Source organism: Phymastichus coffea, unplaced genomic scaffold, assembly GCF_024137745.1.
Source record: "Phymastichus coffea isolate CEN01 unplaced genomic scaffold, Cenicafe_Pcof_1.1 PCOF00016, whole genome shotgun sequence".
Classification (NCBI taxonomy): Eukaryota; Metazoa; Arthropoda; class Insecta; order Hymenoptera; family Eulophidae; genus Phymastichus; species Phymastichus coffea.
Genome location: NW_026706827.1, coordinates 5,582,913 through 5,607,396, shown reverse-complemented (window position 1 = coordinate 5,607,396; position 24,484 = coordinate 5,582,913). Strand labels below are relative to the sequence as shown.

Sequence of the window (24,484 nt, the reverse complement as noted above, 5' to 3'; positions counted from 1 at the left end):
CACTGGGCTCATTCTTCACCTCTTCGATTTTGGACAGGTACCACTCGTCTTTAGTTTCTTTGGCCCACGTGAGAGCACTTATCGTGGGCCCATCTTCGTCGTCGTCCTCGAACGCGCGTGACAGTGCGTCGGGGACCGCGTGCAAGGCTCCTTTACGGTGCTCGACTTTAAATTGATATCCTTGAAGTCGTAGAGCCCACCTCGCCAGGCGGTTCGTCGGGTTTCTCATGCGTCTTAGCCAGCGCAGAGAGCTGTGGTCCGTTACCATTTTGAACTTGTAGCCCTCTATGTAGTGTCGGAATTTTTCAATTCCGTACAGCACTGCTAGGCACTCACGCTCCGAGACCGAATAATTGCGTTCTGCTTTCGACAAGGTGCGGCTCGCAAATTCAATCACGCGCTCTTCACCGCCAACCGACTGGACCAGGACGACTCCGAGTCCTGAGTCACTGGCGTCCGTGTGTAGCGAGTAGTCTCCCTTGGGGTCCGGTGGCTGTAGGATTGGGGCTGACATCATCAAGTTCTTGATGGTTTCGAACGCCTCTTGCTGTGCGGTTCCCCACACGAATGGTTCGGCCTTTCTGGTCAGCTTGACGAGGGGCTCAGAGATCGTGGCAAAGTCCTCGATGAATCGCCGGTACCACGAGGCCATGCCCATGAAGCGCCTGAGCTTCCGAACATTGCTGGGCCTCGGGTATTCTGCAATCGGCCGGACTTTTTCTGGATCCGGCCTAATTCCGTCGCGATTAACGAGTAGTCCGAGGTATCGGACCTCCGACTTGCAAAACACGCTCTTGTCAGAGCTTACTGTGAGCCCTGCCTCTATCAAGCGGTTCAGAACTTTCGCCAAGTGGAGCTTGTGCTCTTCAAATGACGAAGAGACGATGATGATGTCGTCTAGGTACGCGAACGCAAAAGGGTTCATATCTGGGCCGATGACGCTGTCTATTAGACGTTGGAATGTCGCCTCGGCATATGCAAGGCCGAAGGGCATCCTCACGTATTGAAAATGCCCCAAGCCCGGTACGGTGAAGGCTGTGTACGGGCGACATTCCTTCTTCAACGGGATCTGATGGTAGGCGAGGCTCAAATCCACCGTTGATATATACTTGGCGTTGCGCAGTCGCCTCAGTATATCCTGCATAAAGGAAATTGGGTAAGCATCTGGCTCTGTAATCGCGTTCGCCTCGCGGAAGTCGATGCACATCCGGTATTCTCCTTTATTGCCTCGCGGTACCATCACGATTGGACTTGACCATCCGCTTTTCGATCTTTCTATTACGCCGGTCTCAAGCAGCTTTGCGACCTGCTTGTGCATTTCCTGCTCGATCTTGGGTGAGACCGGGTAATATCTCTGCTTGATTGGTCTGGTGGACGTCAGCTTGATGTCATGCTCGACGTCTCTCGCCGCCCCTAGAAGTTTGCTGGGCGGTGGCAGCATACTTTTTACTAAACTTTCTACCTCTGCACGCTGCTCTTCTGTCGTGTCAGCGATACCGATCGAGGCCCTTTCGGCGGCTCCCTTTAAGCCAGCCATCTCCATTGGTACCGTCACGTTATCGTCTCGCAGAAAAATGGTATTATCAGTGTGGTCAGTTACTGCCTTGAACTTTTTCATGAAGTTGACCCCCACATAGCATTGATCTGCGAGCTCTGGGATGATAGAGACGCGGACATCTTTGGTCACGCCTCCGGTTGTGAAAGACATCTCTAGATGGCCTATCACGGGCACTGATCGGCCGTCCGGCAACTTGCACGACCCAGCCTTGGTTACTTTCAATTTAAGTCGGAGTTCAGCGGCAATCAGCAGACCTAACGCTTCCATCGACGTGCAGGAGGCTCCTGAATCGTATAGGGCACGAATTCGGAAAGTCCCGATCTGCACGGTGAGCCACCACCTTGACTCTTCCTCCGGCGCGTATTCTTCTTCACGGCTTACCGTATGGCGTTCCTTTGCGACCGCGGCAGTCGCCGAAGACTCGCCGCCCAAATCACAAGCTCCATTAGCTGCAGCTAGTGTATGCGTTGTTTCACACTTTTCCGATTTGAGGGTGGTATAGCGTAATCAAGACATTGCCACCCCTCTCTCTGGGCGCCAATAGGTTGGCATAGCCCACTGTCTTTCACCCCTTCGCTTTCAAATATATTGGGGATCCGGAAGTCAAGTTTGCTACGACATCCCTGGCGCGACTCAGCGAGTCGGAACCTTTTTAATCTAAGGCGGCGACCTCCTCGGAAGGAGTACCGATCTTTTCACGGTTCGACGCTCAAGGAGAGCGGAACTAAAGGCTTGACCCTCGGTTTGGGCGCGACGGGACTCTAGTTGCCCCAACGTCTACTACGTCGGAAGCACGCAGCATACAAATCTTACGAGATTTGCTTGACCTGGTACCACTACCCCGCAGAGGCCAACCCAAATTGGGATGTCAGAGGAGAGACTCAGCCAGGACAGCCAGAGGAAGATTCCTTAGACGATCAACCAACTAAGCCCCCCTCCTGAGCTCGCGTTCAAAATACATCCCACCCTGTGTTCCTGTATTAAGGGATTTCTCCCACGACTCACAGGTCCATCGCTTCGACGTGCCGAGGCATGTCTCCCCATTGCGTTTCGGTCCAACCCGCTCACGCTGGTGGGTATCCGTCATTCGAAAGGTTGTTTTTACCCCGTTCCATCCCAAAGTCAGATCTTTCAAAACTCTGTCGTTAGGTCAAAACGGGGCTCATCGCGTTCAAGTTAGCTTTTTATCGTGGTTGCCATCCACGGCCTTTATTGCTTGGCAAGCTTAGCCAGAGCCGCCTTTTGGCCACCCTTCTGGGTGTTCACCGCGTTACCCCGTTGAGGCGGAGCAGTTGGCACTTGCGAGGTCTGCCGTTCAAAGAGATCTCGCTTTAAAACGTGGTCCATAGCTGCAGTGAGCCCCTCGCTCGCTGCCTGCTCCGTCTGGGCTTGCGTAGATGCGCGGGATCCTGAGATCTCCGGGTTCTCTGGTGCCGAGGCCGATACCTTGCCATTGCTGTGGAAAGAATGTCCGTCGCGCTCATCTGTGAAGACTAAGTCGGCGCTGCTGGGTCCGCTGACTCTCTTTTCCTGTGTTGTAGCCGAATCTTCGCTACTTGCCGTGGTCCCACAGCCGATGCTACCGTCGTCACCGCTTCCTCGCCCTTGTGTCGGCTGGGCGCTCGCTGGCCTCAGCGAGTCGTCGTTGCCCGCCGATTGCGGGTTTATTTTGGTGACCGGCATCGGGGGCATCGGGCGATCCTTATCGCCCGGAGTTTGCCCTGCCTGTGGGATCTGGGGTTTGGGGGGAGCGGTAGTGATCCCTTCTAACCGCTTCCCGTCCCGTTTCCCGCCGGCACTGGCGGGTTACAATCTGGACAATACTTAACGCTGAAACCGAGCCTGCCGCACTTGGAGCAGCTCAACGGTTTCGAATAATCTATTGCCCTTCGCTGACCTCTTGGCCTGGGTGCCGTCTCGCCCTGGGCCTGCGGCTTGGGAGGTGCTCTTGTCACAGAAGGAATCTGGGCGAGCTTTTCGCTGAGCTTATCCATTATGGATTTTTCCAGCTTCTCCATCCAATGGTTCGGTGTCCCCTTCTGAGCGACCGCCGCTATCTCTGCCTCAGCCGGCTCCTCTCCTTCCTCGGGCTGTTCGACACTCAGTGCTGACACTTTTGCCTTTTTTGCCCCCGCCCCCGATGGGGTATAAGTCCATTCCGGAAACAGGGCGGCTTTCGGCTCCAGCATCACTCTTTTCTGGCTCGCGTGAATTAGGTCGTTCTGGACCTCTGTGGCCAAGCGACATAATTCACGCACCGAGATTACTTCCGTGCGTCTGATATGGCGCTGGATTTCTGGCTGCAAGTTGGCGTATAGCAGTTCAAGTTCTTCCGACGCGGGCATGGGTGGCTGCACTTTTTTCACCATGGCTTGGAGCTTGGTAATATAATCCCTTACCGGCTCATCTTGCCCCTGGTAGCGCGCATGCACCTCCCTCTTCAGCCTCTGTTGCTGCACGATGCTGGTGCCAAATCATTGGCGTGCGTCCTCGAGGAAGTCCTGATAGCTGATCCAATCCTGGTGGTTGTTTAAGTACCAGGTTTGGGCCGCCTCCGTTAGGACATCGGGTAAGCCCATCAGCATCTCTTCCTCGGAAATTCCGGCGGCCATCCGTTGCGCTTCCAGCTTGTCTATGAAGACGTCCACACTTTGGCCTTCACTTCCGGCGAACCTAACCTTCCATCCTCTCACCATTTTTCCCACATCTCAGGTCGTGGAAAACCCACCGGTCGTATTTTGGTGCGACCCCGCCGACGGGCCCATGCTGTACCTGGGCAGATAGGTGCTGTTGAACCTGTTCTGCCCTGCACTGCGTCCCAGTCTGTCGGTGGTGGTCGGTTCTACCTGCCCAAAATTCCGTCCGAGCGTGGTACTATTGTGAATCCTCGGCTGCCCTCCTGGGTTCGGTACAGCGGAATTCAAATGGGCATTCTGCTGTCCGCCCCCTCCTGAGGGCTGCGCTAGGGGTGGTTGGTGCGGCCATCGCGCCCCGGGCATTTGATTGCCCCTCAATGGCGTGCTGCCGCCCGTGTCGCTCGGGTAGTGAAGCGTAAACGTGTCCTGGAAGCGCGCGCCCGGGCGCGGATTGTCTGGTGGCGGGGCGTTTTGTTCAGCGTGTGTCTGCGCTTCTTGCGCATCCTGCAGGTCATCCATGTCGTTTTCTAGCATTCCGACTCTGTGCTGGAGTGTCTCGATTTGGCTGACGATTCTGGCTTGTACTGCATACACTCCTTGCATCAGCTGTGTCGCTTTCCGAACCCTTTGTTTGTTTAGGGCCACGGACTTTTCCACAGCTCGGAGTTGCTTCAGCCAAACTCCTATTGCTTTTATGAACTCCCGTGAGACCTGTACTGGGTCTCCTCCGGTTGTCAGCAAATCGTCGGCCTTATCTTCGGGTTGCTCTGGCCTTGGGGGCGATGTTGGTGTTTCGCCCGAGTGCGTCGACTCCTCCAGAATCAGCCTCGTTAGCTGCATATCCATTTTTGATATGAGCATGTCATCTGTCAATGCTATTTGCAGTGGATGTTCTGCGACGCCCGTCGCCTCCACTAACGCTTCTTGCTCTTGCAGGATAAACGTTGTCCTCCGTTCCATCCTGGCTCGCATGGCCGACGCTGGTGACGCTTGCAACGTCTGTTGAAAATCTGATGCGGTATAGTCTCCCAGCATCCATTTCTGCAGCCGGCTCTTCTTTACTGCTATGTCGCCATCTACTTTCAAATCTAGGGCTGCCAGTGTCCTATGTAACCCATCTTCTTGCAACTCGGCGATCCATTTCTGAACGCTTACTTCCGGGTCTCTTAGCGTCTCCATTATTAATTGGTTGCGAGCGCTGTTGTAAATGTCAATAATCGCCTAGTACGATTTACAACCTCGCTCTGACAACCTAGCGCACGTGAGTGTATTCTTGACTAATTGGTGGCCAACCAACAACAAACTAATTATTCGCGTCTTAAATTCTAACGAATTCAATGCTCCAACGCGAGCTTTTATTTTAATGGCCTCTCAACACACGGCTTGGGGCGCGCCACTCTACGCAAAAAAAAACAATAATCCTACCTATCAGCAGTACTAACTGTTTGTTAGCGCCGCTGTGTTATTTTTCTTTTGGGCACGCCCGGTGTTGTAGTTCGTTGAGGTTATTATGTGACGATAGCTAGAATCCGAGAAAAGTTCGATTCGCTTCGTCTGTTATAAGTTCGGCGTAGCAAGACGGCTTACGACGAGTCAAAACAAAATAGTGAGAAGAAAAGAAAATTTTCAAAGCAAAAGCAAAAACAAAAAAAAATGTATCGACCGCTGCGAGGGGTTACACACTACTACTCAAAAAAAAATCAACGGAGAAAATCAGAAAAGGAAGAAATAAGTAAAGTCAAAAAAAAACAATGATAGAGAGAAGAAAAAAAAACTTCTCGCAACTGTCGGTCGCCTTGCTTGCGCGGGCGGCGGTACAATTTTCGCTGTCCGCGCGACTGCCGTCGAACCTATTTAGCGGCGTTGACGACTACGGATTTTAGTAGTCGCGATACTCGGCTAAAATGATAAAGTTTTGAACGACATAAAAGTCGTCAAGGCCGCTGTTTTTCCCACGAACTCTAACTCAAGCCGCGTGTTTGTAAACACTCATGCGCGCCTGACACAAAGACTCTCTCTCTCTCTCGCGCCGGTTTCGACCTGTCAAAGGTTGCCGCGTGCCGGCCAACCGTCGTTGCCCGTGATTATAGCTAGTTGGGCGCCACTGTAACGGCCTGGAAAATAATCAAATTATTCTCGCGGCCCGATAAGAATTTTATTTTTACTGGTCGGTGCGGGGCTCACCGCCGCCCCGATCAGCTAGCCGCTTCCTGGCGTTTCACCGAATACGGGCGGGTACGCGCTGCCCTGAAAAGGGATCGCGAAAACACGGCTAAGCACGAAAGCGTGCGTGAATTCTAATCACGGGCGTGGGAAGGGACAGAGGTGCCTTCCTGGGTACACCCAACACAACGGCAACACTTGAGTAGGTCAAATCGGGCTTTATTCCTTCAGGCAAATCTTATACACAGTGTCGCGTGCCGAGATTTTGCTTTGTATCCTATTTTAGAGAGAGAGACGCGCGCTCGCGCAACTATCGCACGCTAAATAATCGCTTACAAACGCAACGAAACTCACCGTGAAGTAGCTGCTGCAGACAGACTACCCCTCGCTAGTCGTCCGCGTTATCGCCCTCGCTCGGGCGGGCAAGTTCTGCCCCTGGTAATCGCCCACTCAAGATGACGATCCACAGGCTCCGGCGATCCTCGGGGATGATCTTCACCTCCTGCACACTTTCACCTTCGTTTTTACCGGTCGCTTTCCTTTTTCTTTCGTTCGCACGCGCACGTGACAATCCCTCGAGCTCGCCGGTCTAAGTCCAAGTGCCCGAAAATCGTTTTCTCTCCCCACTCTACCGCTACGGCACGCGCCTGATCGAGTGTCGTTCTCTCTCTCTCTCTCTCTTCATTCCTCGCTCCCTTGCCCGCTTGGCCAAGCTCGGCCTCGCGCGCAGACAATCTTCCGCGGAAACGGCCCCGGCCGTTATAAGTTTGCATAATGTTTCAATGTTTTTTAACCTTGTATGTTAGGTATTATCTATAGACATAATAATCCCTCCTATATATCAAAACTGGTTAAAAGTATTCAATAAATAAATAAATATTATGAAACTATGTTTTTACATTTTTACATTCAAGAAAATAAGTTATGTTTAACTACGAAGTTTTTAGTTTACATTGAAATTTCCGTCTAATCTAATGAATCACATAGTTGTTTTTGGTATTAAGTATGTAAAATTATTGAAGTTGTACATTTAAAATTGTTGTTACACAATTAGTATTCGTACATTACCTATAATAATATAATATATCTCAAGTTACGCAATTAACTTAATAAAAACTAAGTTTAGTAAATATTAGTCTTTCTACTCTTGAAATACATATTTTTTTTATAAAACTACTATTAAATATCTTTACTTTATACTTTGTCAAAATATATATACGAGGTGTGATCAAAAAGTAAGGTGAATTTTGAAATTTAGCGGGCTACGTCCGTTCGATCTTCGACTTTTTTATTTGGTTATGTCGGTACACTCGTCTAGAACATACGTTCCAAATTTCAGCTTTGTAGTATGTTTGGTTTGTTTGTGAGAGGCATCAAGGTTAGAAGTGTTTTGCGTGCTCAACGATTTGCTGCTGTCTAAAAACATGGATCAAAGAGTTTGCATTAAATTTTGTGTGAAAAATGGAATCAAATGTTCCAAAATACTTGAAATGCTGAAAGTGGCTTACGGTGAGTCTACTTTAAGCCAAAAAAATGTTTACAAGTGGTATAAACTCTTCCAAGAAGGTCGAGAAGACACCGACGACGAACCTCGTTCTGGACGCCCCAGCACATCAACAACTGATGAGAATGTTGAAGAAGTGAAGAAAATAGTGTTGGGAAATCGTCGAATTACCATTAGAGAAATTGCTGATGATATTGGCATCTCATTTGGTTCGTGCCAATCAATTTTGACGAGTATTTTAGACATGAGATGTGTGTCAGCGAAGTTTGTTCCGAAATTGCTCAATTTCGACCAAAAGAAACGTCGCATGAGCATCGCCCAAGATCTACTGAATGACGTCAACGATGATCCAGATTTACTCAACAGGGTTATAACAGGTGACGAAACATGGGTATACGGTTATGACGTCGAGACTAAGACTCAATCGTCCCAGTGGAGGCATTCTGGATCACCAAGACCAAAAAAAGCACGCCAAGTTCGATCAAATGTAAAGGTTTTGCTTACAGTTTTCTTTGACTGCAGGGGCGTGGTGCAGCATGAGTTATTGCCACAGGGTAGAACAGTAAATGAGGAATATTACCTGCAAGTTATGCGCAATTTGAGCGAAGCAATCCGCCAGAAACGTCCGAATTTGTGGAAAAATAAAAATTGGCTTTTGCACCATGATAACGCCCCTGCTCACACATCGTTGCTTGTGCGCGAATTTTTGGCTAAAACCAACACAGTAACGATGCCACAGGCACCGTATTCTCCAGATCTGGCCCCCTGTGACTTCTTCTTGTTCCCAAAACTGAAGAGGCCCATGAAAGGACGGCGTTTTGCCACGATTGAGGAGATAAAGACGGCATCGAAGGATGAACTAAACAAGATCACAAAAAATGATTTTTTGAAATGCTTTGAGGATTGGAAAAAGCGTTGGCACAAGTGCATTATATCCGAGGGGAATTACTTTGAAGGAGATAACATAAAAATTGATGAATAAATAAATATTTTTTGAGAAAAATAAAAATTCACCTTACTTTTTGATCACACCTCGTATAATACATTAAACATCTCAATACTGTAAAAACGTTTCTAATATACTACATATATCTAGCAGTCAACGAATACAAAATGTTATTTAAAAGCGAAAGCACGCTTATAAAAGATTATTCGAGTACTCTTTTTGGATTTTTAATACCAAAAGATAAATCTTGTTGGCTCATGGGATTAACATTTTTGTCTGCAATCACTGAATCGTTATTTCTGCATACAATTGTGAGCGGCCCGCCTAAAAATACATTATAATTTATATTTTTTATTTATAGAAAGATTTATCAAATTATGATTTAATATTAGATATACAAAATATCTACGTACGTATAGAATTACAAATTAATTACGTACCTGAATTTGAAATTTCGCCAATAACTCTCACAAAGGTTCCTTTTGGTATAGTAGCATCAGTATAATTAGTGATGTTGACGTTTATTTTATATTCACCGTCAGTGATGGCTCCAACTCCATAAGTACCATTTTTGTGACGATGGGTACACTGCACAAAGGCTTGTTTTAGGTAGCCGCTAATAGCTGTAAAATATAATATAATTTATATAAATCAATAAATTAATAAATATCAATGTAAAAATTAATTTATTTCCAGTATACTTACAAATTAAACCCTTAGCTTTTACAGCAGTAGAAAACGTAATTTCATTTGCTAATGGTTCCAAATTCGGTTCCTCATTCGTATGACTGCCTAAGTACGTGATGCGAGTAGTGTCCTGGATAAGCAATTCATATGGAACTAAATTGTTGATATCCTTGTAGTAATTTCTTGAAACCACCTTTGTGACAGCTCCTTCTACGTGTAGAATCTAAACAAAGAGACAAAAGTTCATTAGTAATTTATATTATATATTTATTTATAGAAAGTATTAAAAGGAATTCAGAGTGCGATCAATATTTTTCATACATTAAATAACTATATAAACTTTATAACGAGTCGCATTCTCGTTATGTCTCTCTCTCCCTGCAGCCAGTTTGTTTATTAATCATATGTATACTTTACCATGCATTATAATAATTTGTAATTTGTAGCGCAGTTGAAATGTCAGCGAACAAGGTAAGAGTCGAGCCCTACGATCTATACTATCGATAGTCCCTAGCGCGGATGTCGCGGAGACCGCGATCGCGAAGGAGAGAGAGAAGGAGAGCGCGCAATGAGTCAGTTGGCATGCGAGCAGAGACGAGTACGGACGCTAGCATAGTTTGACAGTAACACCCTTTTCTTCTGCGTAACGAGAGATCTCGAAGGAGTAAGCGAGTACGCAGTAGCGATTATACGAGTCCAAAGACCGCCAGCGATAAGCGAAGGCGTATAGCTGATGTTGACAGGAATCCCGTCAGCTATAAGGCTAGGAAGCGAGAACGCCCGCGCGAGTGTAGGGCAAGAGTAAGCGTGGTCGCGATCTATTGTTCGTGCGTTGCTGCCGTTCTGATAACCGACGACGACTATTGTAAGTACCTACTCGATTCTCTCTCTCTCAGGCTCTCTCTCTCCCCTATTGCTTGCTACCTGCATTTGTCGCTTTAGTTTTTCGCCCGGTTTACGCACTCTGTCATTCTGCTCGGCATTGCGTCCTGCCTCGAGCCGCTTTAAGCGAATTCGTTGTCCGATCTTGCTCGGTAGCTGACGAGATCGGCGCGCTGCGTTGCGTCGTCCCCCTTGTTCGCTGCCGCTCACATTTCGCCACCACACGCGCTTGTATGTATTCGTAAGTGCCTGAAATACAAGATTCGTTCTACCGAAATTCGCAGCAACTTATTCCGATACACCTGCCCTGTTGTATAACTGTTTCGCCGCGAGACTCTTTAGGTTGTCCCTCACCAAGTAACCTGTGGCTCACGACACTCTCCGCGGGCCGAATTCCTACGTAAGGAAGGAGGCAAGCTGATGCGGCTGGACCCAAGCACTGTTCGCACTGGCGCACAGGGATGTCTTGGATAGCGCACTTCGCTTTGTTAAAATATTAATCCGCGACAACTATTTATTATATAACTGATTTAGCCCGGAAAGAGCACGAGCTAAAACCCCGTTATAACTTAAAAGTTAAAAATAAATTTTTAAAGTGAACTTACACGTCCAATCACAGCTTCATTTTCATACAGCTGGATAAGCGTTGTGCCCCACACTAAACACATGATCCTCTTATTGCTCCCGTTGTTGAGTACAAACTTGAATAGTTCATACTGGGTTTTCGTGCCAACAAAAGTAGGAGCGTGAACTTGGTCGACATATCCTATTATTTCACTTCAAAGAAAAACAAACATATAAAATTGTCTATATACTAAATGTCAATAATGATGTATATTACATATATATATATATTCCATCAATTAATACAACAAATGAAATAGATTCTTAAGTTCTTTGTAATTTATCAATATTATGAATTTTCAAATGTTGCTGGTAGAAATGAGCTCATCAGTTAATAAAAATATTAAAATCCAGATAAAAAATACTAATAATGAAATTTCTCAATAAATATTGAAAGTAATTACAGCACGTTTTACAGTTACAATTTTTAACTTCGATCAATTATTGTAGTCTATAATTTTCCTATATGAATACTTGTTATATATTTCATGAGAAAATAACGATAAGAACCAGTTGATTTACATTATACATATAGGCTTATTATTTAAATATTATATAATAGATAATTACGTAGTATTATCTTGATCCTGTAGCTCATCAAAATCTTCATCTCTTGTATATAAAGGTGGATTGATCATCTGTTCATTAGAAGGATCTTTGTTCATAACATTATTTTCTTCATTGGGCACAACGTTGCCATTTGAATCTTCTCTATTTTCATCAATAGCTAATTGATTTAATTTAGACGCCATTATAGGTGATTTCTGTAAAACAACATTTAATTATTATATAATAATATTAGTATTGATAACTATTATTTTTTGAAGCAGATAAGAGTAGTTAACATACAATTCAATAAAAAAAAGGAATAAAAAAGACGATACATTTGCCAGATAATAATATATTGACAGTTAAATGTATTCAAGGAGTCAAATACATGCTCGTGAATTAACCTCACTAACCTCATTAATTATCAAGGAACCAAACACGTGCTTGTAAATTAACCTCACTAACCTTATAATTATTGAAATATAATTGATTACATACATGAAGATAAAAAAAATACTCGAAACTTTATACAACAAAAAAAGTAATAAGAAAGACAATACTGCTAGTTAAAAGTATTCTAGGAGCCGAACACGTGTTCGTTTAATTGATTTTTTTCTCTAATATTAATGAATTTATTTATAAGAAAATGAAAAAGATTTTAAATACATTTGTAAATGTACTTACCATTTACTATATTGTAATTTTTCATTAACTAATAACAATTAACGATGCCACCGGATTGCACTATGGTAATCATTGCAGTCGAAATGTCAAGGTTTTGTCACTACCACAAGCGGTGAGCCGAGTGACGAAATGCAACACGCACACACTACACAGACACGCATTTAACACTATGTCTCAGCCAATCACACCGCGTCTCTCTGCCAATCATATCACGAATAAACTGGCTTCACTCAACAGGCCATGACTTTTTATAGGAGGGATCTTACTGCCTATTACTGTGTTCTAATTTAATGTATCTGCTTTGTATTTTGCTCATAGCTTACGGGGTTATACCCCATAGCTCAATAAAGCTTATCTATCTATCCAGCCTACAGGGTTATACCCCATGGCTAAATAAAACTTAATCTCTTATTCATCACGATAAATAAATGCGTCGGCTTGTTGACATCGTTGTTTGCGTTTACGTGTACTTAAATCTTTCAGCTCAATCGCTAATGTATTATTGTCGTTGGGAAGCGAAATAAAGATGGCACATTTTATTTTATATTTAGTCACGGTTATGATTGCTTCGCTAACAGAGTACTAATCCATGCTCGCAGTAAAAAAAACTGATTTAATTTTACTCATCTTTCGCTTTACTTCGTGATTTTAAGTTCATTTTTAACCATGTGAAACATGTGTACATTAGCACCGAACCCGCCAGAAGTGGATCCAAGTGGTGATTAGCTTCGCAGCAAGGAAAGAAAGGTTTTTAACACTATTAAATAATTTATTTACTTAATCAACAGGTGTGTATTATACTGGGTGTTCCAGACCATCCGTACAGCCATTTCAAAATCGAAAATTCGTGTTTTTGTGAAAAATGTTTCAGATGAAAGTTGTTTACGACAAAGGGGGCCATCTATCTGTATAATTAGTTTTGACCTTGAACATCGTTTTCAAGGTCATTTGAAGGTCGAATTGTTTTTTTAAATGGGAACCCAACCCCTCTTTTTGACCCCGGATTCGCACATAGCGCGAAACTCAACATAATACCTTATCCAAACGTCGGATTTGTTTTTGGTGCATTGTGTGGCCCACTCGGTTCTGAACAAATTTTGTAGAGGTCATTTTTCGATATCTTGAAAATTAAAAAAACGCTTTTAGGCAGTTTTTCAAGTATTTGACCTTAAATCGACCTTCTCAAGGCCATGAAAAAAAATTTTAAAATACCGTTTTGGACGTAAAATTTCCCGCTCTTTCCGAATTCGGTGTCAAAAATAGGGGTTCCCATTTAAAAAAAACAATTCGACCTTCAAATGACCTTGAAAACGATGTTCAAGGTCAAAACTAATTATACAGATAGATGGTCCCCTTTGTCGTAAACAACTTTCATCTGAAACATTTTTCACAAAAACACGAATTTTCTATTTTAAAGTGGCTGTACGGATGGTCTGGAACACCCGGTATATATATTGTAACGGGGTATGATTTTATGAGGGGCTACATCGGGTACGGGTTGCAGGTTCGTCTTGTGTACGTGCGCAAATGAGCGCAAGATGCGCAAACGTTGCTGCTGCGTCACACAATGGGGCACACTTTAGTGGCGCTCTGAATTTTTTCTAAGAGATTGACCACACGGGCAATCACGAGCGCCTTCTCTGTGGCAATCCTCCTACTGCTACCTTACCTCGAGGGCAGACACTCGTCTTCGGGCAAAATCCCCATTGTTTTATCAATAATTATATTATATACAGCATTTACTTACCGCTAAGGCGTCCTTTATTATTTCGTTATTCGTGTATAAGTTTTGGGCCTGCACTGTTATCGCGATTTGTTACACGTGGCGTATATTAGCGCTGCCATCTTTGCGACGTTTTGCGATCTCACGTAATATCGCCGTCGACGACATCTAAACGCGCGAATCTATTAACGCGAAGCTAGCCAGCTTACCTCGCGAGAACAGCTCCAACCTTGTCGATGCTTAGGTTCACCCCACTTGGTCCCCTGGCCACGCTGGAAACGTCGCTGTTGAGTTTGGCGTCTGCCGGCTTACCCGTGTACAACCTTTCAGTATGCCCTTCTTCTCTCAGATGATACCCCTTACAAAAACTGCTGTACTTTGTTTAAACGTGAGGAAATGTTCGCGGTCCGTAAGGGCCACGACCGTCTGGCGTGAGCAGCTATCCTAGACTCCATTTTTTCACTATCTCTATCTCACTTCCCGCGCAGTGCGCGCCCTCAATTCATGTCCGATCGGTGCTAAGGCTCTCGCCTCTCGCGGGCAGTCATCCTGACGAGGTGATAGAGCGCGGATATAACGTTTATCGTTACTATATATACGAGGTCTGTCCGGAAAGTATCGGGCCTACGTTTATATCTTCGCGCCATAGTGTTCGAGCGACCTCTACCGGACAGAAACGTCAGCAGTAAAGTCTCAAAAATCTATTGGTTACTTACTGATACCTGCCGGACGTATACGAGATGCGCAGCGTGTCTTTGTTTACAGTGCCTTTTTCGCGTTCGTCGGATTTTGATATTGTCAAAAATGACTGAAAAACAAGATCAACGAATTTGCATCAAATTTTGCTTTCAAAGTGGAAAAACGAGTTCGGAAACAATTCAAATGATGCAAAAGGCCTTCGGAAGCGTGTGTATGAGCAAAACACGCATAAAAGAGTGGTATAAACGGTTCAAGGATGGTCGCACTTCTGTCGATAGTGATTCTCGTTCCGACCGACCTTCGACGACAAAAACCGCAGATAATATTGAGCGGGTGCGACTTACAATCGAACAACATCATCGTATGACTGTGCGAGAACTAGAAGAAGACCTTGGGATACCAAAAACTATCATTCCAGAAATTTTAACCGAAAATTTAGGAATGAAACGCGTGTGTGCGAAATTCATCCCAAAATTGCTCACAGCAGAGGAGAAGAACATTCGCTTAGAAATCGCTCTGGACAATCTGGAAATGATCAATAATGATGATAATGTGCTTAGAAAAATTATTACAGGTGACGAATCATGGGTTTATGGTTATGATCATGAAACAAAACAACAATCTTCACAGTGGAAGCATTCTGAATCGCCAAGACCAAAAAATGCATGTCAAAGTCGGAGCAGTTTTAAATCAATATTGATTGTTTTTTTCGATTGTGAAGGTCTTATTCATCACTAATATGCACCAATAGGTCAGACGATCAATAAAGAATACTACGTTCCAATTTTGAAACGTTTGCGTGATGCAGTAAGAAGAAAACGGCTGCACTCGTATATATATATATATATATATATATATATATATACGAGGTGTGTTCAAAAAGTACCCGGAATTATCGTATTTCCAAAAAAATATTTATTTATTCGTTTACATCAATGTGGTCCCCTTCAAAGTAATCCCCCCTAGATATAATACATTTATGCCAGCGTTTTTTCCAATCTTCGAAGCACTCTTGATATTCACTTTTTGGTATGTCCTTGAGCACTCTCAGCGATTCGGCCTTTATTTCTTGAATCGAGGAAAAACGCCGTCCTTTCATGGGTCTCATCAACTTTGGGAACAGAAAAAAGTCACACAGAGCCATATCTGGTGAATATGGAGGTTGGGGCACGACTACGGTATTGTTTTTGGGCAAAAAATTACGAACAAGCTACGAGTGAGCAGGTGCGTTATCGTCATGCAAAAGCCATAAATTGTTTTTACATAAATCGGAGCGTTTTTTTCGGATTGCTTCACGCAAACGTCGCATAACTTCAAGGTAATACTCCTTATTAACCGTACGACCTTGTGATAAGAACTCATGATGCACCACGCCCCTGCAGTCAAAGAAAACTGTAAGCATACCCTTCACATTTGATCGAACTTGATTTTTTTTCGCTCTTGGTGACGTTGAATGCTTCCAGGTGGACGATGTGCTTTGATTTCGACATCATAACCGTACACCCATTTTTGATCACCAGTGATGACCCTTTGAAGCAAACTTGGATCGTCGTTGATGTCGTTTAACAGCTCCTGAGCGATGTTCATGCGATTGTTTTTTTGGTCGAAGTTCAGAAGTTTTGGAATGAATTTTGCTGCCACCCGTTTCATGCCCAAAACATTTGAAAAAATGTTATGACATGAGCCAATTGATATGCCAACTTCATCAGCAACTTTTCTAATTGTGATTCGGCGATCATTCAGAACCGTTTTTTCCACTTTTTTCACATTTTCATCGATTGTTGACGTGCTAGGTCAACCGGAGCGTTCGTCATCTTCAACGTCTTCACGGCCATCTTGGAAACGCTTATACCACTCATAAACACTTGTTTTTTTCATAGCAGACTCACCATAGGTTCGTACGCAAAATAATAATAATAGTATAGGAATCGATGGTAGGTGAAAATAGTGACACTTAATTAAATCAAGAACATACTCTAATTGTAAACCTAACGAGAAAAAATGAAAAGTACAAGTAAGAAAAAGAAACGCGCGCATACAAAAATCGAACAATGGATTAGGCTTGCAGCAGTGATGCTAGTCCGCTTAACGCATTAATACGATTACCGGTTGACTGCCGGTAGAATACGAAAATGATGACAAAAAAGTTTAAATGTGTCGAAAAGTAAAACATACATAACGAATATGTTGAATGACACGTTATAACAACGACGATTTTGCTCAACGTGAGCAGAAACCTCTAGTTATTTAAAAATAAGCCGAGTTGTTCAGGTGAAGATGCAGCTCGTTGCAGGCTTTGACGTGGGCTATACAAAGCCTGGCTCAGTAGCGTCAGATTTTCTTCTTAATAGCTTGAATATCAAAGGGCTCGTGGAGAGTGTCATGGATTTTAAAATAAAATCTTGCTAAAATAGGCAAAAATTAGAATGATGATGTAGCGCGCTGAAACACGAAGAGCTAAGCGACGAAATAAAAAGGAAAATAAGCATAGAATAAAGTTTTCAATTAACAGAGAAAAGGTTTACATAGTATTACGTGACAGAGAATTTGCATGCACGTCGAATACAGAGACAGCGAAGTAACGCGCTAGTACTTACAGTGATAACGAAAACTTAGCCCCGGGAGCAAGGAATCTCGCCAGCTAGTCTACGACGCAGGTGACGGCTCGAGTGCGAACTGAAGGGGGGTGGATGGCACGAGAGCCAATACGTACGCAGCAATATTCACAAGCACTCACAAGCAACAATATCAAAGTCACAAGCGAAGTATGTGCAACGAGTCGTCGGTACAGTGGAATACACACGCGAAACTGAGCAATCTCGATACAAAGAAGTCACACGTGGCGTCGACAAGAAGGAACACGTGCTTACGGTTCGGCTAAACAGCTTCAGTTGACGTGGAAGGGATCTCTTTCTCCAACTTGTTGCGCTCATTCGTCAAAATTGGGCGATCTACGCGCTCATTCGTCAAAATTGGGCGATCTACGCGCTCTCTCGAAAAAGTTGTAACTCTGTTTCGCTCTCTCGCTCTCTCTCTCTCTCTCTCTCTCTCTCTCTCTCTCTTTTTCTTACATTATCGGCTGTTGATAATGAGAAAAAATGCGTGTGCGTGTATGTATGTATATATATAATATATATTTAATTACATTATATATACATATACATTATATGTACCGAGTGTCCCATTTTAAAGAAACCAGCCAGAAATTTTCGACAGTTGGCGTTGTACAAAAAATTGTTGAAACAAGATATTCAGGATGATGAAAGCCACTTTTCTATGAAAATAGTTTTGATCTTGAGATTGATTTTCCAGGTCATTTAAAGGTTCAAGTGATTTTCTATATTGAAACCCCTATTTTTGATCCTAGATTTAGAAAGAGCAGTAAATTCTACATTCAAATAAGGTATTATATTCTAGGTTCGGTTGAATTCCAAAGTTATGTCGGAGACTTCATTATTTTCTTTTATCTATGCACGTGAATAATCGGACAAGCGTGAGATTTAGTCAAAAATGTTTGAGAGAACAGTTGTTTAGTTTTGAGGTAGTCATGTTGTATTTGTCATGGTATTTGCAAGGTTATGTCAAGGTCAAATTCCGAACAGACATTAAAAACTGCTTTGATTTTGATTTTTTATGATTTTTGTACAAAAAATGTTATCTTCACGTCAAAATGTCATTCAAATGTTAAAGTGGTTTTTTGGAAGATCTGATCTTGAACAATTAACCCCAAAAACACTGGAAGACATGTTCAATAAAATTGTATAATAAAAGTTGTAGGCATTGCAGTGGTCAAACAACAGTGTACATACTTCTCTCCAGTTTGTTGATTCTAAAAAAATTCTTTTCTTCCATAAAATAAAAGTTATAACTTTTTTGGTTATCGTTGTATCGAAGTTCTTAGAATGGTGTAAACTTAGAATAGTGTAACGTGCTCCTTTTTATTTTAAAAACAAGATCTGTTAGAATTATGAAAATGTTTTTTATCTAGGCAGAGTATCTAAATAACTGAGAAATTTATATATTGCTAGCCTTCATTAGAATAATCATATTACAGCATATTTTATAGATAATAATAATCAAATAATTATTTTACTTTCTGGGGTGATTTCGGACAAGCCTACAAAGTGTCAGCAAAATCGGAAAATTATAGTTTTTCACAGGATAGTTCATGTGGAACTTTCTTGGTATCTAGCGATCAAAAGAACCAAATATACCAGATAGTTCGAGAAACGAAATTTATAATATTCTGTTGTCTCTTAGGGCATGTCAAAGTCGTTATCGTGCTGTGGCAAGGTATTACCAACAACATTATCCAAGGAGACTTCACTACCCGGACCACGTGAGAATTCGAATCGTTCAATGATGAGAGAGTCATCGATCACGAATACGCAGAAATTGTCGTTGCATCATGATACAGAATAACTATAATCCATGAATTCTCGTTGTTTTAGTAATGGTTGATTTGGATTATCATATCTCTTTGCATGTCATCCAGACGTATACTGGAATCTCGAGATCAATAACCAGTAGAATTTTGCGTCTTCATAAATTCCATCCGTATGACATAACGTTGACTCAAGCTTTAGTGCCAGATGATTTCCGCTAGAGACTCAACTTTCGCAATTGGGTACCAGCAAGAATCCATGAAAAGCCTGAATTATTTAGATACGTAATTTTTTTGGATGAGGCAATTCATGGTAACGTAAAATTCGATCATTTATAACAGTCATTATTGGTTTGTCTAGAACCCTCATGGGGTAGTCATGTTGATAACACAGGTATACAAGATTTTATATCACAAACGAGATATAATATTCCTGAAGGATTTTGATGCACTGAATCAAAATCTGGCCTCATAATTTTTCCATCACGTCAGGTTTTTGAGATATCCTAACCCTAAAAATGTAAAAAAACACTGTTTTTTGACATACTTGAGGTTATGTAGTATCGTAAATAAATTAAAGTATCTCAAAGTACAAATCACCCTTTTGTAAATGCCTTTGAGTTTGCCCAAATATCTTTTATTTTTGCCGAAATATTGCATTTTGAAATTTTTATATTTATGAATTTCTCAAAATTAGAAATTCCATTAACCCTTTGTTTCACGAATTTTTCTATTCAGTGAATTTACTTAAATAGTGTTACTCGGAAATTTTGGGGTCGCTGATCATGAATCTAAAGTCAACGCACACGCACGCATATACGAGGTCTGTCCGGAAAGTATCGGGCCTACCTTTATATTTTCGTGCTAGCGTTATTCTTTATCATCTGGTGGGTGGCATTCTTCAAAGTAATCCCCACTTGATTGAATAACACGGTTCCATCGGTGTTTCCACTTTTCAAAACAGTCCTGGAACTCACTTTTAGGGATAGCCTTAAGTACACTCGTCGCATTGTTTTCAACCGTTGTTTTGTCATCGAATCGGTGTCCTTTGAGTGGTTTTTTTAGTTTTGGAATCAGCCAAAAGTCACAAGGGGCTATGTCGGGACTGTATGGAGGTTGTTGAAGCAATGCGATATTGAGTTTGCTCAAAAACTGCTGCACAATATTGGATGAATGCGCTGGCGCATTATCGTGATGGAGAAGCCAGTCACCACTTTCCCAAAAGTGCTGCCGTTTTCTTCTTACTGCATCACGCAAACATTTCAAAATCGGAACGTAGTATTCTTTATTGATTGTCTGACCTATTGGTGCATATTAGTGATGAATAACACCTTCACAATCGAAAAAAACAATCAATATTAATTTAACATTGCTCCGACTTTGTTGTGCTTTTTTTGGCCTTGGCGATTCAGAATGCTTCCATTGTGAAGATTGTTGTTTTGTTTCAGGATCATAACCATAAACCCATGATTCGTCACCTGTAATAACTTTTCTAAGCACATTATCATCATTATTGACCATTTCCAGACTGTCCAGAGCGATTTCTAAGTGAGTGTTCTTCTGCTCTGCTTTGAGCAATTTTGGGATGTATTTCGCTCACATGCGTTTCATTCCTAAATTTTCGGTTAAAATTTCTGAAATGATAGTTTTTGGTATTCCAAGGTCTTCTTTTAGTTCTCGCACAGTCATGCGATGATGTTGTTCGATTGTAAGTCGCACCCACTCAATATTATCTGCGGTTTTTGTCGTCGAAGGTCGGCCGGAACGAGAATCACTATCGACAGAAGTGCGACCATCCTTGAACCGTTTATACCACTCTTTTATTCGTGTTTTGTTCATACATTCGCTTCCGAAGGCCTTTTGCATCATTTGAATAGTTTCCGAACTCGTTTTTCCAAGTTGAAAGCAAAATTTGATGCAAATTTCGTTGATCTTGTTTTTCAGTCATTTTTTGACAATATCAAAATCCGACGAACGCGAAAAAGGCACTGTAAACAAAGACACGCTGCGCATCTCGTATACGTCCGGCAGGTATCAGTAAGTAACCAATAGATTCTTGAGACTTTACTGCTGACGTTTCTGTCCGGTAGAGGTCGCTCGAACACTATGCCGCGAAGATATAAACGTAGGACCGATACTTTCCGGACAGACCTCGTACACACGTATACGTTCGCAGTTTTTCAAAATTCTAACAGCATAGATCGAAAATCCAGACAATTTGACGTCAGAAATGTCTATTCCTGATTTATATTTCTGATAAAAGATTAATTGAAAAGAGTAAAAGAAAATCGTCCACTTTGAACTTAATAGATTAATGGATTTTTGAATGTTGAGAAATTAATAAATATGAAATTTCAAAATGCAGTATCTTGGCGAAAAAGAAAATATTTCGGCAAACTCAACGACATTATGAAGATTTGTACTTTAAGTTGCTTTAAATAGTTTTCTGTGATAAAATTTATTTACGATGCTACATAACCTCAAATATGTCAAAAAACGGTGCTTTTTACACTTTTCGGTTAGGATATCTCAAAAATCTAACGTAGTAGAACAATTCAGAGACCATATTAGTTCTAGCACACCAAAATTCTTCGGAAATACCATAGCTGGCTTGTGATACAAAAAATTGTAAGAGTGGGCGAAATAACTGCAGGAGGCATATTTTTTTTTTTTTTTTTTTTTTTTTAAAAGACTTAGTTTATAAATTACATGGTAAGATACAACTTAAGCGCAAGGCGCTCGAGAGTAGGTCCGAACAATCAGTGTCGCAGCGGCGACTCGGCGTCCATCGCATCGTCGGCCAAGGCGCGATCGCAACGCCCTCAAATCTTGCGTTCGTTAGCATAAGCTGGACGCACTCACACGCACCCACACCGTATGTGTGGCACAGTCTCATACTCATACTCTTACAAAATGACCTATTATTTGTATACTTGTGTAATCAGCATAGATGGAGCCTCGCAGTTTTGTGCTGTATATTAAAATTAACTTGATTTCCTGCAGAATAATAAAAACAAGACGACAATTATGGCTACATGATGGTACACCGTGTCATCTAAACCAAAGATACCGAAAACGATGGACAGGCATTAGTAGTAACATTACTGAGTGGTGTCCAAGATCGCCGCATCTGACAAGCCTAGATTTCTTTTTATTGGGCAACTTTAAAAACATTATTTATGCACAGCAATCAATATCACGGCAATATGATGAAACGCATCACACGAGCTTGTAGAGCTATTCTGCGTCACGTTTTGTTGTCCACAGTTGAAAACTTTGAACGTAGAATTTAAAATTGCATAAACTTGAACGGAGGGTATTATTGAGTACCTTAAGATAAACGTTACTTTAACCATAATTTTCTAGATAGTCAACTTCTTGCTTTGATCCTTTAGATATTTCCAACTCGCCTTCATTGATTGGATAATCAATACCTTGTTTTCATTAGCTGTGTACCCGATGTCATGAATATGAATATGAATATCATGTAGTTAAATAAATGATTTAGATGATAAATAAATGGGATTTTATACATTATAATATAATATCCAATGTTTCCATTTCTGTAATTTTCTTGCTTACAACTTCTTATTTATCTAATAGGTACAGTGTAAGTTTGGAGTGACAAAGCCATCGTCATCGTTACAGCAGAGTATCTTGCCTGCCATATCCTATCCCTTTTATAAATAATTTGCAAGATAACATGTAGGTACGGAGATATAATTAGGAGAAAAGGAGAGAGAGAGAGAGACATAACAAAAAGAAATCACTCGTTATAAAGTTAATTCCACAGTCTCAATAATAATAAGGATAAATATTTTTACTATGAATGGGTTATGTCAACAGAATATAGAAACAAAAAGATAAAGAAAATAGAGAAGAAAAAGAAAAAGAAATAGAAAAGAAAAAGACAATGTACAACGTAACCGTCATTTCGGAAAAAGAAATTGAAAGTACAAGTGTAAAGTGAAGCGCGAGAATCATGTTACAATGCGTTGCTAGGTGCATGTATATGTGCGCTTCACCTATAGAGTAAATGTGAGAAAGAGAAAGAAATAAGAGAGAGCGTTAATATTTTGCCAATCGCTGAGCAAATTTAATGTAAAGCCGAAAAGTAATTCCAAGTTTCCCGTGAAAATAAATGATAAGAAAAGAGAAGTATGATGCATTGACTTAACGAGGCAGAACAAAATGTGCTTGAGAAACAGTAGAGATAACGTCGAGGATTGACATTATCTGCAGCTGCCGCAAAAAGTGGGGTAAGCAATCGCCGTAGAAAGGCACTTGCAGCATATTATTGCCATATCGTTGCCGATCTTCTCTGTAATCTACGTTTTTTTGTTTATATATGTGGGTGGACTCCGACTGATGATAATTGCAACCCATCAACTACCTCGTGATTGTTGTGCGAGTTTATTTAATTGTTTTCCGTCTATGAGCTCAGCGAGTCCCATTGATTTTGTTCGCGTGTGGTAGAGTGTGTGTATGTTTGAACTTGATGCGAATGTCTCTTCATGGTTATTTCTACGATTTCTTGATTTCCAGAATATACGTATTATGTTGATAACTATGCGTAGTTTCATTAAATTTTACTAACCCTGCATAAAATTAACCTTTAGCCATGATTGTTAGTTGTGCGTGATTTGGTTAAAACTTTGCGCCTTCAATTGGCGACAAGTATCAATTTTTGGCGATAGCGAAACGAGATCAAGGATAAAACTATTATTAAATCTATAAGATAAAACTATTATTAAATCACATAATCAAATAAGTATCACGGTTCAATAGGTAACAGTTCTATCCTCTGAGCATGAGGTCGCTAGTTTCACGAGTATGTACTCATTTTTAGAAATAATGTTTTCATATACTTGATATCATAAATCTGGTGGTTCAAAGTCCACCTTAAGTTATAGATTTAGTCATGATGCATGTAAAGATTGTTCTCCCTCATTTTTCAAACTGTCAGATGAAGCTAGTTGCATATCTCCTATAACTATAGAGAAACTAAGATTATTATATACAAGTATGTAGTGTATATTTGTTATAAATAAAGACAGCGTTCTATAATAAATTAAATAATATATATCTATAATAATAAATTAAATTCTTGAAGTAACAATTATAATTTTTTTAAATGTTCTCTAATTGTAAGACAGAAAATTATATCTTCTAACTTCGAATTAAAGAAATCCACTAATTTTATTTTATACTTATTATTTTCTTTTAGAACTTATTGATTATTTCAATCTTATTTGATCACACTGTATCTCAATGACAGAAAAATAGTACAATGTGCAAATTGTGCTTTTAAAAAGTAAAAATTTGGTAGAAATCGACTAACTAATCATGTTGCAACAAATAATCATAAATATGATCAACTCCAATTAATGATAAGCAGAAAAACTATTCAATCTGATCATAACATCAAACTGATAATTTCTTAAT

General features: G+C 41.6%; 1 protein-coding gene across 1 annotated transcript in view; it reads left to right on the top strand.

Moving 5' to 3' along the window:
• LOC131675175 (uncharacterized) overlaps nt 1–24,484 on the top strand; it is a 929,507-nt gene that overhangs the window by 66,187 nt on the left and 838,836 nt on the right. The window lies entirely within an intron of this gene.